Source organism: Cervus canadensis, chromosome 23 (assembly GCF_019320065.1).
Source record: "Cervus canadensis isolate Bull #8, Minnesota chromosome 23, ASM1932006v1, whole genome shotgun sequence".
Classification (NCBI taxonomy): domain Eukaryota; kingdom Metazoa; phylum Chordata; class Mammalia; order Artiodactyla; family Cervidae; genus Cervus; species Cervus canadensis.
The window spans coordinates 26,788,188-26,808,449 of NC_057408.1; the positions used below are offsets into that span (position 1 = coordinate 26,788,188).

Genomic DNA, 20,262 nt, shown 5'->3' on the forward strand with positions numbered 1-20,262 from the left:
ATGAAAAATTGTTTCAAGAAAGTCCATGTCCAATCGGTTTGTTATAAAAGCCAGGGAAACATAGGTTCAGTGCCTGGATCTGAGCAATTTCTCTGTACCTTAGTTTGTAAACGTTTCTAAAGGGTCAGCCTTTAATGTTTATTTGATAGAATATGTTCACTTACTTTGGCTTGGGCTTTTTCTTTTCTCCTTTGGTTGTACATTATGTTTCAAGTGCTATTTAGGCACTTAGAATATTTAAAACAGGCAGAAGTCCCTGCCATCATGGAGTTGCATTCTCATGAGAAGATAGAGGAAAATAAAACAAAACCAAACAAAATAAGTATATGATATGCCAGGAGCGGGGAAGATCCAAGGAGGGGAAAATGTAGGGAGTGGAAATTTGGGAACAGGATTTTACGTAACATGAGCAAGACAGTGCTTTTAAGAAAAAATTTTAGTGACATATAAATTGAATTATAATATTGTACTAATTACTGCTGTATACCAAAGTGACCCAGTTACACATATATACACATTCTTTTTCATATTCTTTCCACTATGGTTTATCACAGGATAAGCAGTAGGTGCTATACAGTAGGACCTTGTTGTTATTCCATTCTACGTGTAATAGTCTTCATCTGCTAATCCTAGTCTCCCACCCCTACCCTCTCCCACACTCTTCCCCTTGGCAACCACAAATCTATTCTCTAAGTCCCTGATTTTATTTCTGTTTCATAGATAGGCTCACTTGTGCTATATTTTAGATTCCACATATAAGTGATACCATATGACATTTAGCTTCATCTTTTTTACTTCACTTAGTATGATAATTTCTAGTTGCATCCATGTTGCTGCAAACAGCATTATTTTGTTCATTTTTCTGGCTGAGTAGTATCCCATTGTATAAATGTACTACATCTTCTTTAGCCATTCATCTTTCAATGGACATTTAGGTTGTTCCCATCTCTCAACATCACTAATTATTAGAGAAATGCAGATGAAAACTACAACAAGGTACCCCACCTCACACCAGTCAGAATGGCCATCCTTAAAAATTCTACAAATAACAACTGCTGGAGAGGGTAGGGAGGCAAGGGAACCCTCCTACACTGTTGAAGGGAGTGTAAGTTGGCACGGTCACTATGGAAAACAAATTGGAAGTTCCTCAGAAAACTAAAAATAGGATTACCAAATGATCCAGCAGTCCCACTCCTGGGCACGTTATCTGGACAAAACTAGAATTCAGAAAGGTACATGCAGCCCTGTGTTCACAAGAAAGGGCTTCTTAAAGAGATGACAGTGGAGTTAAAGCCTAGAGAAGGTGAGGGGTTCAACCATGCATATCCCTGGGGAAAGGATTCTGAGCAAAAGCAAGAGTGAATTCAGGAACTCCAAGGCAGGAATGTCCCAGAATGTTAGAGAAGCTAGGAAAGCAGTACTGCTGGAGCTAAGTGCAGAAGGAGGATAGCTGAGCGCACAGGCTGGGTGGGGGAAGACAGGAAACCAGTTGTCTCGTCTCTGCAGATTCCCTTGGGTCTCACAGACCGTTTTAATATTGTGAGGACTGCAGTTGTGAATCTGAGTAAGACTGAAATCCACTGGAGGGTTTTGATCAAAGAACTGACACAAAATAGCTTCTTTTTCTATCAAACCATTCATCTAACAGCCTGATAGCAAGCAAAGAATTGAGAGAACATAAAAAAGTAAAAAAAAGAACCTGCTCTTATTTTCTGATAAATACCTAGCACCAAGTCTTGAAGAGATGTTCAAGCCCTTTCTTTAACATTCTCTCAATTCTTTGCCAGGACAGCAAGGAGATCAAGCCAGTCAATCTTAAGGGAAATCAACCCTGAATACTCACTGGAAGGACTGATGCTGAAGCTGAAGCTCCAGTAGCTTGGTCATCTGAAGTGAACAGCTGACTCATTGGGAAAGTCCCTGATGCTGGGAAAGATTGAGGGCAGAAGGAGAAGGAGGGGTCAGAAGATGAGAAGACTGGATGACATCACTGATGCAATGGACATGAACTTGGGTAAATTTGGGGAGACGGTGAGGAACAGGGAGGCCTGGCATGCTTCAGTCCATGGGATGGCAGAGTCAGACACAACTGGGCAACTGAACAGCAACAAGCAGGCCTTCATATCCTTTCAAAGGCCTTCATGGCCATGACAAATGGTGAAAGGAGTAAACACTTGAACTGATAGCAGTTGATGGTAAATCGAAGATGCAGGAAAAAGGAAGAAGTGCAGACAAGACGCAGATGCTAGCCTCCTGTAGTCGTGCCCAGAGTCCCAGGAGCTGCGTGATGCCTAGGGCTGGGGTTAAAGGTCAGCAAAGAAGAGGGGGCAGTGGAAGGAGATGGCCAGCATCCCTAAAGGAAAAAATAATAAACTTGGAGGTTTGCTAAGATGCAGGACTGACAACAGCTATCTTATTTTGATTCTAGTGCAATAGCTTAGAATCACCTGGGTGCTTTTATACAACTTTTTTTTTTTTTCTCTTACCTGCTACTTAAGACAGAGTTGCCTCACTATTTAGTGGAAAGTTCTTTAACTTGTTTGCTTGACTAATATATAGTTTTTATTATTCCCTGGCCCACTTCCCCAGCCTTTTCGTATAAATACTTCTTTCAGACACATTAAAATGTGACCTCATTTTTGGATAACTATGTTTCTCATGTGTATCGTAGCCCGAACTGTTTAGGAATTCCAGAATGATGTATTTTATTCCAACTGAATATAACTTTAATTTTCTATGGTGATCAATAAAAACAATATAAATTCCTCTAGGAAATGTGTCCCTGGGAGAGGATAGAAACATAAGTGAAACATGAAATTGACGAGAAATGAGAATCCAATAAACATTTGCACATTGACTGGAGAGCACTTTGCAGCTTGTTGCCGCATTTTTCTAAATTAGGATTTGATATAGTGAGGCTTTATGAGATATTTTCTCCTGTAAGAGCATCATTAAAGTTATTCACACTACATCTGAAGTCTTAGATTATGGAGAATCATCATCTCTCTGTCAAAGCGAGTGTTAACTAATCGGTAACAGGGGAATAGACAGTGTGAAAAAACACACAAGGTATTAGAGGTAATTTATTTTTTGAAAGCAGTTGTTGACAGTTTGACATTACATTCAGTTAACACTTCTAGAGACTTTTAAAATCCTTCTCCATCCCAGTCAGGACACAGGTTCTCTGCTTTCACAAGACTTATGAACAGACATTTCTTTTTTCTTTTTTTTCCTTTCCATGCATTTGAATTGAAGTCACAAACCACCACTTGCTGTCTCTGCCAGATGCTATATCAACATTTTTAACAGCTGCGGTGTCCTCTAGATACAAATTTAAAATTTCAACCTTTCAAAATGACAATTATTTTCAATATTTCAAATTTCTCTTTGGTTAGAAGGAAGATCCCAGAGTAGAGTTAAAAATCTATCTTTAATAAATTCTGGGAGAGGAGGAAAGCTTAGGCACTTGGCAGTAAGCACTATAAATGAAGGTTGTGTTTCTTGTTACAGAATAGAGTCTCTCCCTTTTCCAAGCATCACACATTTTAATATAATGTCAGCAGTTCCTCTGCTGGGTGATAGAAATCTTTTCTGATAATAATATTTTTGTAACTGAATTCTGATTTTTAGGTTGAAAAGCAGCTGGAACTGTGCTTCACTGAAATATTTTAGATGTTAGAAAACAGTGCCCAATGCTTCTGCCTCCCCTCCTCCCATGAAAACAACACCTTACCCACATGGTGTTTAAAACTTAAAAGGACTTAAGAATGGCAAATCATTATTTCTCATAATTAGAGATAAAAGTATTCATTGGCCAGGTTTTACATAGAAGCAAGTCTGATTGCTTCCTTGCAGCAAGAAACTCAAAAGCAATGAAGAAAGGATCCTAAGAACCTAAGAGGATAGAGCACTGCAGAGGCATTGAATTAGAAATGAAGCAAAGGAAATAAGAGTTGAAATAAGTGATATGATACAGAGCATCAGAGGAGAGTTAGCCATATTTTCTCATGTTGTGAGACAGGCTTCTTACCTCATCTGCCCTCGACAGGCACCATATTTCATTGCACATACCAGCTTCAATTAATGTGGAACAAAGACAGTTGTATGTATAAAAATGTATGCATATAGCCTGGATAAACAACAAGGTCCCCTGCAGAGCACGGGGAACTACATTTAATATCCTGTGGGAAACCATAATGTGGTTTAGTCACTAAGTCATGTCCGACTGTTGTGACCCCATGGACTGTAGCCCACCAGGCTCCTCTGTCCACAGGATTTTCCAGGCAAGAATACTGGAGTGGGTTGCCATTTCCTTCTCCAGGGAATCTTCCCAACCCAGGGATTGAACCCGTGTCTCCTGCATTACAGGTGGTCTTCTGCATTGCAGGTGGACTCTACTGCCGAGGCACCAGGGAAGCCCAAACAATAATGGAAAAGAATACTAAAAGTGTTTATATATGCATCACAGAAGCACTTTTCCTGTACAGCAGAAATTAACACAATATTGTGAATCAACTACACTTCAATAAAATAAAATGCATATGGACATAATGTGTTATTTAAAATGTAATAGACATAATTTAAAATCACAAATTTACCTCAGTAACAATAGTTACTTATAAACATATACAATTATGTAAGATACAGATTCAATTGTGATCTGGAAATGTTGGATTCAATTTATCATCACTAAATCACTGTGGGAAATCATAGGGCTAAACTGTGTTTATCTTCCCTACAATTGGTCATGTCCTCTGTATGATTTTGTGACATCAATAAATAAATTCTCCAAAAGGTCAGGCCTCAGTGAATTTCTTGCATCAGAGCATAAAAACCAAGTAAACATGAACTAACCCTGCAGAGTAGGAAACAAGGTAATCTAGCCCACACTTGGAGCTGAATTCCTAAAAGACTTCATCCTAGCAGTAAAGAGGGGCTGAAAGAAAAATTGCAACTTCAGGAGTTGTAGTTTGCCTTTATGAAATATCAGCGACCCAGGCAGCCTCTGATCTTGAAGTACAAGGGTCGAATACTGTCGGCACACAAGCATGTGGAAAAAGTAAACCAAAGCACTATCTAGAACAGAATAGTATCCTAAGACTGATGTTATTCACGTCTATTTTTTTCTTAAAAACAGTGTCTGGTTTATAAGTAAAGATGATCAGGAACAGGTAGACCCATGAAAAAAATGAACACGAACACCAGCTCCCCCTGCCAGCTACAACAACAAGAAAAACTAAAACCAAACTTGAAAAATTCATCAGCTTATAAGAAATTCTAAAGGAGTGTGGCAGATTTGGAGGAAAAATAAATTAGAAATTCAAGAAGAGAAAAACACAGTAATAAGTTTAATAAATAAATGGATGAGTTTAACAGATTAAAAACAGCTGAAAAGAGGTAATACATTTGAAGACAAGCCAGAAGAAATTATGCAAGCTTTCCAACAGAGAAGGAAGAGATGGGGAGAACAGAGATCATTTGGAATTACTAGCACGTATTTAAATGGATTTCCAGGAAAAGGGTAACAAAAATGAGGTGGAAGCAATATAGAAGTCTTAAAATTTATAGATTAAAACTGTTAGTTCTCAGATACAAGAATTTGAATATATTCAATGAAGGATACTGTAAATAAATTCATAACTTATGAAATTTCAGAAATTCTAATACAAAAAAAAATCTTTAAAATGAGCCCTCAAAACCCAGATTATTTTTAGAGAATGAGAATAGAAAGTTGTATCAAGGGCAATAATGAAAATCAAAAGTTTAGCCTATACTTGATGACAAATTTATCCCAATTCATAGAGTAAACCAAGAACATTATATTTTTTGCTCACATTTCCTTAAGTTAGGACTGGATGGGATTTCTCCGTATTGTATGCATACCACCTGGAATGTGGAGCCAGCGGAGGAGGAGCAGAAGGGTTCAGAAAGATGGTTTTAAGAACTGTGTCATAAAGTGTCTTTCTTCATTTCTATTAATAGTTGTATCACATTGGCCAGAACCCAGGAACTTTGTCCATAACCTAATTAAGAAGGAGTCTGAAAATGGGAAAAAGACATTGTTTGGTGATCCCTAGCTCTATCTCTGGACACAAAATACATTTTTATTCATGTCCCACAAAGAGAATGCAATTAACTTCTTCTTGAAAAGAGATACTACAGAGTCACTTGCAGTCACTGAGTTCTGCTCAGAGTCCAGGATCTAAAAACAATGTGAAGTCCTGTCTTCAGAAAGTGAAAGATTGAATAAAATAGCAGTTACTTGTCTGTAGCATTGTTGGAATCCTGCAGCTAGTACATGGACCTTTTCCTGCAATGGAGGGTTAGGGGAACTGCTAATATCATTGCCTTATTCCTGACCATTTTTTACTTTGTATAGTTTCTTCCGCCTGTGTCAGTTAATACCCATTGTTCATAATTTTATACAACATTTGAGGACATTTGCAATTAGGCCCTTTTGAGGAAGCTGCACATATTAGCCATCTCCTGCCAGGCAGAAAGATGAGTTCATCAAAGTTACGTAAGAGTCTGTTCTGTACATCTGAAAAAAAAATAAAAAAGTTACGTAAGATGAAAACTTCAGAGCCTTTTTAGAAATGTATGCTTGCTGTTTCTTTGGCAATTCTCTCAAAATATAAATCGACTTTGATTTGTATATGCGGTTCCATGTGCTAGTAACAATATCCAAAGTGTTCCTGATCATATTTGGTTCATATGCCTTTTCTTCTTGCCTTTCTCCTGGTCTCTCCCTACCTGCTCCTTCTCTCTCTTTTCAATGCAGGCTATCTTCAAACTTTTATTCTGATCTTTTCCCTGTTATTTTATTCAACTGGGTAATTTTATTGGTTACAACATCCTAATTATGTTCTAACATTTTCCCCGAGTCACTTTATTCAACTGAGTAATTTTGCTCAGACTTTGTCATCCTTTTCAATATTACCTATTTTGTTGTGGGTTTCCTAATATTTTAAGGCCTCTATTACTAAAGTTCTTTCTATTCCCATCCAGGTTTTGGCTTGTAATCTGGTCAAAAATTTCCTAAACTCTATTCCATCTTTCAGTACCATCAGAAAGGCTGTGCTAACATCTGGTTTTATAATATTGTCTCCTGGAATTTCTGCTTAGTCATACTGTCAAAGTTTCAGCAAGGGTTAGTTTTCTTTTTCTTTTTTTTTTTTCATTTTATTTCCCAGGTTTACCTTTTTTTCCTAAAAATTTTTATTGGACTAGAGTTGCTTCACACTGCTGTGTTAATTTCTACTGTAGAGCAATATAAATCAGCCATCAGTCCAGTTCAGTCCAGTCGCTCATTCATGTCCAACTCTATCCTTACGGATTTCCTTCCCACTCAGGTCCCCACAGTGCATTTAGAGTTCAACATGCTATACAGTAGGTTATCATTAGTTATCTATTTTATACACACTACCAATATCAATATATATGTGTCAAACCCATTCTCCCAATTCATCCCGCACCCCTGACAGTGGTATTTTAATTGAACTTTCTGCTACAGCATAACATGGATCTTTAGAAAGTCAACCAATGACTACCAGGTGGTCTAGTCTCCTGCCTGGATAGAGAATATGCAGTGCGTCTCCAGCAATTGCCTTTAATTAGCTTCTCTTTCCTTCTTTACCCAAGATCACAGAGTAAACCAATATCTCTAGCTTGGGCTTACTTTCCACAATTCAGTAACCGTCTGGAGAGGACAAACTACATCCAAGTTTGCATGGAAAATTGTTTTCCAGTGAAATGCTTTATGCACGTGAAATCTCCATATTAAAACACTCAAAATGAAGAAGCATCAACACCTTTGTATTAGGAACATTCAAAATCCAGTGGTTAGATTACCAATTCCACATCTTCATTTTTCAGATTGGTTACATATTTTAATTTCTTCACCAAGAAAAATGAATGTCTCTTAAGTCACTTTACACTTTACGAAACTTTACACTTTACACTTTACGAAAATTCAGCTGATCAGGAGGGAGGATTATTAGGTTATAGACTGTAAGCAGAAACTATCCCTCTTTTCCCACAAGCAGAAAGACTATTTCCAAGTTCTCAATGTAAAAACTGAGTCTCACCCCTAGGCATGCAGTGAACAATCGATAAATTCTAGCTGAATTCTTTAAAGAGAAGAAAGACACATTGCTTATTTAAAGCCCATGTATAAAACTAAGCCATCTGTACAGTTTTATTGTTCCCTGCAGTGAGAAAACCATCAAGGATCGCTAAAGAGATGGTTGTTTAAATATAAATATTGAAGGCCACAGCATCTAAATATTAATATATGAGTGTGTTTGCATGTAAACTGATTAATACATATTTAATTTATGCTCAATAGTAAAGTAAAATGACCATCAGGACAGAATTCACTGAACTGAAAATCAAGAGTAAAGCTGTAACATACATTTCAGGGGCCACATTCTATCTTGAATGTGTCTAGATGGATAGTTATGCATTAAAATGTGGACTCTTCATGTCAGAGAAACAAAATAAATTGCAAAGACCCACTTAAACACTTATGTGGAAATAGGTTCAAGTTACTGGTACATTTTTTTAAACATCTCTGATATGTTAGCACCCAAAATAATAAGGTTATCAATAAGTATTAGTAAATATATCATCATTTAACTCAGAAAAGTAGATGCCTTCTTGTATTTAAAGCATTTCATATTTATTTATGAATCCTCTAAAATGAGAAATAGGATAAAATTTACCTTCAAAAATCATCTCTGAAAGCTTTAAATATTATATTTACATCCTTAATATAACTGGACATATATCTGAGAAAAGCAATACTGGTTATCAAAAATAATTTCTGGCATTTATGAAAGAAGAATGAATAAAATCATTCTTGGTACAAATTGGTAGTTGAACTTGAAGCAGGTGGTAACCCTTACACCTACTGAGACAAATGTGGAGGTTCTCCTAGGCTTTGTGTAATAAGAACAGTCTTAATGATGAACTTCAATATATTATGGTACAAGTTTTTCCTCTTACAACTTTAATGCATGAAGAAACGCCAGCATTTACTTGCTTGTGTTGATACTTCAGGTCTTCCCAGGTGGCTCAGTGGTAAAGAATCCACCTACCAATGCTGGAGATGGGGATTTGATCCTTGGATTGGGAAGATCCCCTGGAGGAGGAAATGGCAACCCACTCCAGTACTCTTGCCTGGAAAATCCCATGGACAAAGGAGCCTGGTGGGCTACAGTCCTTGGGATTGCAAAGAGTTGGACATGACTTAGCAACAGAGCACATCAGTAGTCCACCGTTGGATTAGCCTATCACCATACCAGAGGCTTTTCCCGTACTAAAGGAGAAGACATTAAAAGCAGAAACATGTTAGAAACTATTGAGCCCAAATCCTTTCTTTTCAAAGAGAAAAGTGGGGCTCAGTTAGATAAATTCACTAAATCTCATAATTTCGTGACAGAACTGAGTCAAGTCTGATAACAGCCCTGCAATATCAATATATATAGTTGGGGATTTGTATATATATCAGATAACTATAGGGGAACTTCTTTCCTGAATCTCCTGCCAAAACTACGTGGTTTCGAAACAGAAATAGATGTTATTGGAATATGTAATAATAATTATGGAAAAATCTAAGCTCATCGTTCTTACCATTAGTTGATCAATAAAACCAAGAAATACGAATGTAAGAGGTATTGAATTCCTAAAAGCATGACTTAGTTGCCCATAATTTCTATTCAAAAATTTCAATCTTGATATTATTGAGTTTTGAAGTGCCAATTTTCAGAGATATTCAATGAGTAAATAGAAAATTCATTAAACAATTCAGTAAATGAAACCTTGGTCAGCTAAAGAGTTGTGGTAGGAAGCACACCATATCTCAGTGACTGAGTTAGGCCTCTTATTTTGCTTGAGACTTAGCCCATTAAACTTAAAACCAGATGAAATTGGCACAGTTCTTAACATAAAATCTAAGAATGGGCATTGTATTGGACATCAGCTCTATAAGCACAGATTTATGATTTGTTGTTTTAAAGCATGTTTCTTTGGCTAAATAATTATTTTAGTGAAACTGAAAATGGAATAATATACTTTTTTTTTTTTACCAACTTCAAGAGAATATAGTATAGTTGACCCTTGAACAACACAGGTATGAACTGCACAAATCCACTTACATGCAGATTTTTCTTTCCAGTAAATATTTACCACAGGGCCACACAATCCCTCTTGTGACTGAATCCATGGATGCAGAACCATGAATAGTGAGGGCCAGCTGTAGAGTTAGACTTGAGTTTTTGCCTTGCGGAGGGTGTCCCCCGGCCCCCACCAGCTGCCGTCTTGTTCTGAGTTCCACTGTAGTACTTAATTTTAGCAACGAGACTGACTCCCAACAAAATTCAATATATGAGGATTTAGAACAAGGCACTACATATAAACAGTCACTTTTTTCTCTGCCAGAAGGGAATTAACTACATATAACTAAAAGAAAATGTACCTGAAACACATAGGCATATAACAGACACAGAAAACAGAACAGTAAGACAGACCATAATGCAAGATATTACAGTTAGTCCAAATATTTTTTACTGCTTCCACATTGCACAAGTGAAAAGTGACCTCTGTAGTAAGAAGGCTCATTGTAATTCTCATAACCTGATCAATGACAATGAACGATTTTATCATTCTACTTAAAAATTTTAAAATTAGAGCACTACCCAGAGTTATCCACATGGACAATGGGAAAATACCAGTGAGAAAATACGTATAAAATATAACTCTATAGCCTAAGCCAACATTATTTCAATAAGTTGTATGCTTCAATAAGAGTATGCTTCATTTCTAGATAAAATAGTGTTCATTGAGGCTTGAATACTTCACTGTTGTGTTGGAAGGTCATATGATTAACACTAGAAAATATTTAAAATATATAATAAGTGACTTCAGCATATAGCTAAGTGTCTGGCAAACAAGCAGTTCAAAATAAATGTATTTTGGAAAAAAATTGATAAGAGTACCTTATCAATAAATATAAGATTGGAGAACTAAAAAAATATTTAGTTTATTAACTGTTATAAATAAACCATTGTATGTTTTTACATAACCATTTGGAAATAGGGTATACATTGTTCATTCTCTCCTTGCTATTCTTTAGAATTCTTCACTCAAATGGGTATATCTTTATTTTTCTCCTTTCCCTTTCACTTCTCTTCTTTTCACAGCTACTTGTAAGGTCTCCTCAGATAACTATTCTGCATTTATGCAAGGAGAGATAAGAAAGCCTTCCTCAGTGATCAAAGAAATAGAGGAAAACAATAGAATGGGAAAGGCTAGAGATCTCTTCAAGATAATTAGAGATACCAAGGGAATATTTCATGCAAACATGGGCATAATAAAGGACAGAAATGGTATGGACCTAACAGAAGCAGAAGATATTAAGAAGGGATGGCAAGAATACACAGAACAACTATAAAAAAAGATCTTCATGACACAGATAATCACGATGGTGTGATCACTCACCTAGAGCCAGACATCCTGGAATGTGAAGTCAAGTGGACCTTAGGAAGCATTGCTACGAACAAAGTCAGTGGAGCTGATGGAATTCCCAATGAGCTATTTCAGATCCTAACGATGATTCTGTGAAAGTGCTGCACTCAATATGACATCAAATCTGGAAAACTCAGCAGTGGCCACAGGACTGAAAAAGGTCAGTTTTCATTCCAATCCCAAAGAAAGGCAAGGCCAAAGAATGCTAAAACTACCACACAATTGCACTCATCTCACATGCTAGCAAAGTAATGCTCAGAATTCTCCAAGACAGGCTTCAACAGTACGTGAACCGTGAATTTCCAGCTATTCAAACTGGATTTAGAAAAGGCAGAAGAACCAGAGACCAAATTACCAACATCCGTTGGATCATCCGTTGGATCATCGAAAAAACAAGAGTAGTAGAAAAATATCTACTTCTGCTTTATTGACTATGCCAAAGCCTTTGACTGTGTGGATCACAACAAACTGTGGAAAATTCTGAAAGAGATGGGAACACCAGACCACCTGACCTGCTTCTTGAGAAATCTGTGTGCAGGTCAGGAAGCAACAGTTAGAACTGGACATGGAACAACAGACTGGTTCCAAATAGGAAAAGGAGTACGTTAAAGCTGTATATTGTCACCCTGCTTATTTAACTTATATGCAGAGTACATCATGAGAAACACTGGGCTGGAAGAAGCACAAGCTGGAATCAAGATTGCCAGGAGAAATATCAGTAACCATAGATATGCAGATGACACCATCATTATGGCAGAAAGCAAAGAAGAATTAAAGAGCCTCTTGATGAAAGTGAAAGAGGAGAGTGAAAAAGTTGGCTTAGAACTTAACATTCAGAAAATGAAGATCATGACATCTGGTCCCATCACTTCATGGCAAATATATTGGGAAACGATGGAAACAGTGAGACTTTATTTTCTTGGGGCTCCAAAATCACTGCAGATGGTGATTGTAGCCATGAAATGAAAAGACGCTTACTGCTTGGAAGAAAAGCTATGACCAACCTAGACAGCATTGTAAAACGCAGAGACATTACTTCACCAACAAAGGTCTGTCTAGTCAAAGCTATGGTTTTTCCAGTAGTCATGTATGGATGTGAGAGTTGGACTATAAAGAAGGCTGAGCACCAAAGAATGGATGCTTTTGAGCTGTGGTATTGGAGAAGACCCTTGAGAGTCCCTTGGACTGCAAGGAGATCCAACCAGTCAATCTGAAAGGAAATCAGTCCTGAATATTCACTGGAAGGATTGGTGCTGAAGCTGAAACTCCAATACTTTGGCCACCTGGTGCAAAGAACTGACTCACTGTAAAAGACCCTAATGCTGGGAAAAACTGAAGGTGGGAGGAGAAGGGGATGACAAAGTAAGAGCTGGTTAGATGGCATGACTGACTTGATGGACATGTGTTTGAGTAAGCTCCAGGAGTTGGAGATGGACAGGGAAGCTTGGTGTGCTGCAGTCCACGGGGTCGCAAAGGGTCACACATGATGGAGGGATTCAACTGAACTGAAAGATTAAGTAAAAGAAAAGCAAACTCTATGGTCAATTTAAAAAGTGTATGCATGTGTTGATATGTGTGTGCCTATAAAGTTCTTAATGAAAAGGAGCTAACTTCAGCACACCTATATATTTTCTGAGAATTCAGAGGCCAGAGTGTCACCAGGGTACAGAAGGAGTTAGGAACATAAACTGAAAAACAAGTTATGTGCATCTTTATTTTGCCTTAGATTGGTAATGTTTTCACTCCTGTTCCTGAAATGCAAAGAAAATGTAAAACATTTCCTCTTGCTCAGGCTGCAACTGGGTGTTGAGGAGAGAATCTGGAAATATTGTTAAATAGCTTCCTCCTTTAATTGTCAAAGTAAATTAAAAATGATAAAGAATCTGCCTATCAATGCAAGAGACACAGGAGATGCAAGTACGATCCCTTAGTTGGGACGATCCCTTAAAGGAGGAATCGGCAACCCACTCCAGTATTCTTGCCTGGAAAATTTCAAGGAGAGAGGAGCCTGGCAGGCTACAGTCCATGGGGTTGCAAAAAGTCAGACATGACTTAGCGACTGAGCATGTAGCTCAGTTAATTACAGCATATTAATTAACAATTAATTATCAAATGGGTTCTTAACATTCCTGTAACAGCGGATCCAGCCTGCTAAACTCACTGGCATAGTTTTGAACACTAGGACCCTCTAGTATAACATTACAGCAACTGGAAATTAGAATAGGTTTTAATGGTCCACCTCAAGGAGAAATATCACAGCTCCATTTTTTAATAAGGATAATCATTAACACTCACTATAAATGATATTCTGGCAATATAAACTTAAAAAAAATTAAATTCTTTGTAACAAGAATTTGGCTATTTTAAATCTGCTTCTCAAGTAATTGAGGCTCCTGGCCTTGCAGTTCAATAGTGTCCAGGTAATACAACTAATGTATTTAAATGTGTAAAAATGTATCTCATGGCTTCCTACAAACCTGCTTCTCATTTCATGAATGTAAATGGCCTCATTAGCCAAGATTGCCATGGGCATAAAGCATCAACCTGCACTAAAAGTGCATCTTAAATGTTTTAATAATTCTTGGGCACCTTTTGAGAATTTTAATGTTTTCTTTTTAACTGTCGTCATTCATGAAATTAACAAAAGAAAAAAAAAAAGAAAGAAAACCTTTCTAAGGCACAGAGAGAACAAGGGACAACTCAGAAATTCATTCCCGAACGTAAATGTGGTTCTTCTGCCTCTTAACTAGAGACACTGTTTAAATTTGTCTGAAAAAGATTTTAGAGGGAAATGGAGAGCCCAGCTTTTTGAAGTTGCATCTCTAAAGGAACTCTCAAATAAAAAAGAAAACTCAAAAAAGCCTAAGGGAACTAGGAAAGTAGAAGCAACAGAATTTTACTACCCACTCCCCATCTGCCATAACTTTTGTCATAACTTGTAATGGTTGTGTTTCTAATTGAGATTCTATTGAATGATAAGGGCCCTGCATGCATGTGTTGTACTTAAAGGAGGGGAAAAGCATAAGATAAATCTGAAACTGTGTAATCATCAGTGGTTAATTTACAGATCAAAGTATTCATCCCTCAGTTATGAGTTTGTTTTTAAAATGCATAAGACAGAGGTATTCAAAAGTTGGGATAAGATTACCTGTTTAACCTAGTGTTACACATGCCATGTCTTAGCTTCTCTTTTGTACCAATTAATCTGTTTTAATGATTTTGAGAACCAGGTAACTCTCACTTTTAAAAAGATGGTATTACTGGTCTGCCATTTACCTCCTAACTCAGCTTTTATCATCTTCTACTGATTGACTTTGGCTCCAATCCCATTACCAAATTAAAGGCTGTAACAAAACTTCTGTGCTTTTAATAACAAACTGTATAATCCTCAGGCCAATTATATTCTTATATTAGTAACAGGGTTCTCTGTAGTTTGCAGGAAGTCATGACCTCCCTAGGGTCTCAATCCTTGAAATAAGTAGGAAGTTTTTGATGATGTTGAGTCACCCTGGGCAATCTAGCAAGCTCTACTAATTAAGAAGAAAATACTTCACTCAGATCTTCTTTTCTGACACCCAGGATATTAAAGCCTGATACCTAATATTAACTGAATTCATGAACCAGTCAGAGAATAAGGCCAGAGAAATCAAGGCAGTTTTGATGCAAAGTCCACACTTCCCAGCACAGCCCAGCAAAACGTGATGGTACCCAAGTCCTGAGTCCTAATTCATTCGTCAGTGTTCAGCTGAGGGTGTGTTCATTTACTCTTTCCCACACTCTGAAAACACTTTATTATTTTTTTCTCTTCTTCCTTCTAAATTGCTACACTGATTTTCTTTTCTGTTCAGTGTTGATGATGGATATAAGAGTTGTATTTTGTCAATGAAACAAATTCAAAATGAAACTTTTATTTGTGGGGATAGTAAATGTTGGATTTGTCGAAGTCACTTGGGAGCAGAAGAAAAATAAAAGCAAAATCACTGAGAGGAATCATGGGGTATTTTCCATAAAGTGGTTACAGGAGACAAGAGTAGGTTAACTGTTGAAAGGATATTTTGGGTTTTGTCCCTCCACTGATTTCTGACCTAAAATTGGTCTATCTCTTAAGTGCCTTCCATCACATGTACTTTATTGAAGAATTCTTTCTTCCTTTTGGAGGCTGGGCATTCCAGAAAGCTCTGAGGTTTTGCAAAGAGTGATCAGTTCCCTCTCCTTGGTCCACCTAACCAAGCAGGGCAGAATTGGACCCGAGTTAAAGGAAAGACTCTGAGAACAGGCCATGGAGAGGTGGGAATCCAGGTTTTAGCAATTACTAATAAAGAGAATTCAAGCAAGTTGATCGATCTCAGTAAGCTTCAGTTTCCCCATCTACTAAAGCAAATAATGCAGCACCTAGCTCAGTTCGCTGCTCTGTGACCACCTAGAGGGGTCAGATGGATTGGGGGAGGCTCAAGCTGATGGGCAAGACATACATATGCTTATGGCTGATTTCATGTTGCCATGCAGCAGAAACCAACACAACATTGTAAAGCAATTATCCTCCAGTTACGGAGGATTTTGTTGCTAACCATCATATTACAAATACATACCGTGCAAAATGCTAGTTTGAAAATCTGGTGTAAGATTTTGCTCTACAGTCTAATAGCTTATGGGATTTTAAAACAAGTAGTATGCCTCTCCCCAAAACGTTTGTTGCTGACTTGGAGATTCACATGGGTCTGTAAGATGCTACCACATCAGAAGAGTTCAGTGTTAAAGAAAGGTCAAGTGCGGAACCTTTTGAAAGCTTATGGACTGGGCACACTGCCTGTCTGCAAGCTAAAATTGTGTATTTTGGGGAGCAGTGGTGGAGATGAGGAGGAAAAGAGAGATGCGCAGCAGAGCCTTCTGAGAGGGTTCTGGAGAATCTCATCTTTGCTTATGAAAGTGATTATTTCCCATCATGGTTTGCATTTAGCACAGAAGTATCTGTCTTAAAATAGAACCAAATTTCCTAAAAGGGAAAATAACCATGAACATTCTATCAAGAAGCGACTTAAACAGGTGGGTGAAATGTAAAGTAGAAAATTAAGTTTACATTACAGTACATTTCATATTTAGTTGAAAAGTGCCAAGTGATCTTCTTTACAGAAACAATTGTCATGAATGTAATGATGAGTTTTATTAAGATAGAACTCTAATGCTCACTTTAAACCTATGGGGACTAGACCGTTTAAAGAATATAATATACTTGAAGAGCTCTCTTCCTTCTTTACTGAGTTAACTCTTACTTGCTCTTAGAATGAGTTCATGGATCACTACTTTGGGAAAGACTCTCCTGAACTCCCTTAACATCCACTCAGCTGAGCCTGATATATTTATATGTTTACCTAGACATTGCAATTCTCTATTCAGATCACTCAGCTGTGTCCGACTCTTTACGACTCCATGGACTACAGCACTCCAGGCCTCCCTGTCCATCACCAACTCCCAGAGTTAACTCAAATTCATGTCCATCGTGTCGCTGATGCCATCCAACCATCTCATCCTGTCATCCCCTTCTCCTGCCTTAAATCTTTCCCAGTATCACGGTCTTTTCCAATGGGTTTTCAGGTGGCCAAATATTGGAGTTTGAGCTTCAGCCCTTCCAATGAATATTCAGTACTGATTTCCTTTAGGATGGACTGGTTGGATCTCCTTGCAGTCCAAGGAATTCTCAAGAGTCTTCTCCAATACCAGTTCAAAAGCATCAATTCTTTGGTGCTCAGCTTTCTTTATAGTCCAAGTCTCATATCCATACATGACTACTGGAAAAATCATAGGTTTGACTTGAAGGACATTTGTTTGCAAAGGTCCTCTGTAAGTTTACTAATATTTCCTGCTAGACTTTAACCCATTGCAATAATACAATCTATTCTTTCTCTGCATCTGCATTTCTTGTATAGTCAGTTCAGTTCAGTCACTCAGTCATGTCCGACTCTTTGCAACCCCATGAATCACAGCACGCCAGGCCTCCCTGTCCATCATCAACTCCCCGAGTTTACTCAAACTCATGTCCATTGAGTCAGTGATGCCATCCAACCATCTCATCCTCTGTCATCCCCTTCTCCTGCCCCCAATCCCTCCCAGCATCAGGGTCTTTTCCAATGAGTCAACTCTTCACATCAGGTGGCCAAAGTATTGGAGTTTCAGCTTCAGCATCAGTCCTTCCAAAGAACACCCAGGACTGATCTCCTTTAGGATGAACTGGTTGGATCTCCTTGCAGTCCAAGGGACTCTCAAGAGTCTTCTCCAACACCACAGTTCAAAAGCATCAATTCTTTGGCAATCAGCTTTCTTCACAGTCCAACTCTCACATCCATACATGACCACTGGAAAAACCATAGCCTTGACCAGATGGATCTTTGTTGGCAAAGTATGTCTCTGCTTTTTAATATGCTGTCTAGGTTGGTCATAACTTTCCTTCCAAGGAGTAAGCGTCTTTTAATTTCATGGCTGCAATCACCATCTGCAGTGATTTTGGAGCCCAAAAAAATAAAGTCTGACACTGTTTCCACTGTTTCCCCATCTATTTCCCATGAAGTGATGGGACCAGATGACATGACCTTAGTTTTCTGAATGTTGAGCTTTAAACTAACTTTTTCACTCTCCTCTTTCATTTTCATCAAGAGGCTCTTTAATTCCTCTTCATTTTCTGCCATAAGTGTTGTATTATCTGCATATCTGAGGTTATGATTTTCTCCTGGCAATCTGATTCCAGCTTGTGCTTCTTCCAGCCCAGCGTTTCTCATGATGTACTCTGCATATAAGTTAAATAAGCAGGGTGACAATATACAACCTTGACATACTCCTTTTCCTATTTGGAACCAGTTTGTTGTTCCATGTCCAATTCTAACTGTTGTTTCCTGACCTGCATACAGGTTTCTCAAGAGGCAGGTCAGGTGGTCTGGTATTCCCATCTCTTTCAGAATTTTCCACAGTTTGTTGTGATCCACACAGTCAAAGGCTTTGGCATAGTCAATAAAGCAGAAATAGATGTTTTCCTGGAACTCTCTTGCTTTATTGGTGATCCAGCAGATATTGGCAATTTGATCTCTGGTTCCTCTGCCTTTTCTAAAATCAGTTTGTACATCTGAAAGTGCATGGTTCACGTATTGCTGAAGCCTGGCTTGGAGAATTTTGAGCATTACTTTACTAGCGTGTGAGATGAGTGCAATTGTGCAGTAGTTTGCGGCACTCTTTGAGATTCCCTTTCTTTGGGACTGAAATGGAAACAGACCTTTTTCAGTCCTGTGGCCCCTGCTGAGTTTTCCAAATTTGCTGGCATATTGAGTGCAGCACTTTCACAGCATCATCTTTCAGGATTTGAAATAGCTCAACTGGAATTCCATCACATCCACTAGCTTTGTTCATAGTGATGTTTTTTAAGGCCCACTTGACTTCACATTCCAGGATGTCTGGCTCTAGGTGAGTGATCACACCATCATGATTATCTGGGTCATGAAGATCTTTTTTGTACAGTTCTTCTGTGTATTCTTGCCACCTCTTCTTAATGTCTTCTGCTTCTGTTAGGTCCATACCATTTCTGTCCTTTATCAAACCCATCTTTGCATGAAATGTTCCCTTGGTATCTCTAATTTTCTTGAAGAGATCCCTAGTCTTTCCCATTTTGTTGTTTTCCTCTATTTCTTTGCATTGATTCCTGAGGAAGGCTTTCTTATCTCTCCTTGCTGTTCTTTGGAACTCTGCATTCAAATGGGAATATCTTTCCTTTTCTCCTTTCCTTTTCACTTCTCTTCTTTTACAGCTATTTGTAAGGCCTCCTCAGACAGCCATTTTGCTTTTTTGCATTTTTCCATGGGGATGGTCTTGATCACTGTTTCCTGTACAGTGTCACGAACCTCCATCCATAGTTCACCAGGCACTCTATCAGATCTAGTCCCTTAAACCTATTTCTCACTTCTACTGTATTGAGAACCCCATGCACAGTATGAAAAGGCAAAATGATAGGATACTGAAAGAGGAACTCCCCAGGTCAGTAGGTACCCAATATGCTACTGGAGACCAGTGGAGAAATAACTCCAGAAAGAAGGAAGGGATGGAGCAAAGCAAAAACAATACCCAGTTGTGGATGTGACTGGTGATAGAAGCAAGGTCCGATGCTGTAAAGAGCAATATTGCATAGGACCCTGGAATGTTAGGTCCGTGAATCAAGGCAAATTGGAAGTGGTCAAACAGAAGATGGCAAGAGTGAACCTCGACATTCTAGGAATCAGCAAACTAAAATGGACTGGAATGGGTGGTTTTAACTCAGATGACCATTATATCTACTACTGTGGGCAGGAATCCCTTAGAAGAAATGGATTAGCCCTCATGGTCAACAAAAGAGTCTGAAATGCCCTATTTGGATGCAATCTTGTATAGTACATGTATAGTACTTGACAAATATTTCTTGATTTACATAGTGAAAGCATTAAACTAATCAAGGTACACTTTAGTGATGTTGTTGCTATTTAGTCTCTAAGTCATGTCTGACTCTTCTGAGACCTGATAGACTATAGCCCACCAGGCTCCTCTGTCCATGGGATTTCCCAGGCAAGAATACTGAAGTGGGTTGACACTTCTTTCCAGAGTTATCTTCCTGACCCAGGGATTGAACCCTTGTCTCTTGCATTGGCAGGTGGATTCTTTACCACTGAGCCAGTCGGGAAGACCTTTAGTGACATGAAGTGAAGTGAAGTCTCTCAGTCATGTCCG

General features: G+C 38.2%; 1 long non-coding RNA gene across 1 annotated transcript; it reads right to left on the reverse strand.

Annotated features, from left to right (window-relative positions):
* Positions 1-521: 521 nt before the first annotated feature.
* Positions 522-19,922, reverse strand: LOC122425853. The gene is made up of 3 exons (XR_006265029.1): positions 19,797-19,922; positions 6,263-6,266; positions 522-531 (listed from the first exon to the last, which is right to left on the reverse strand). It is a non-coding gene; the product is annotated as an uncharacterized LOC122425853 (long non-coding RNA).
* Between the last annotated feature and the right edge of the window lie 340 nt (positions 19,923-20,262).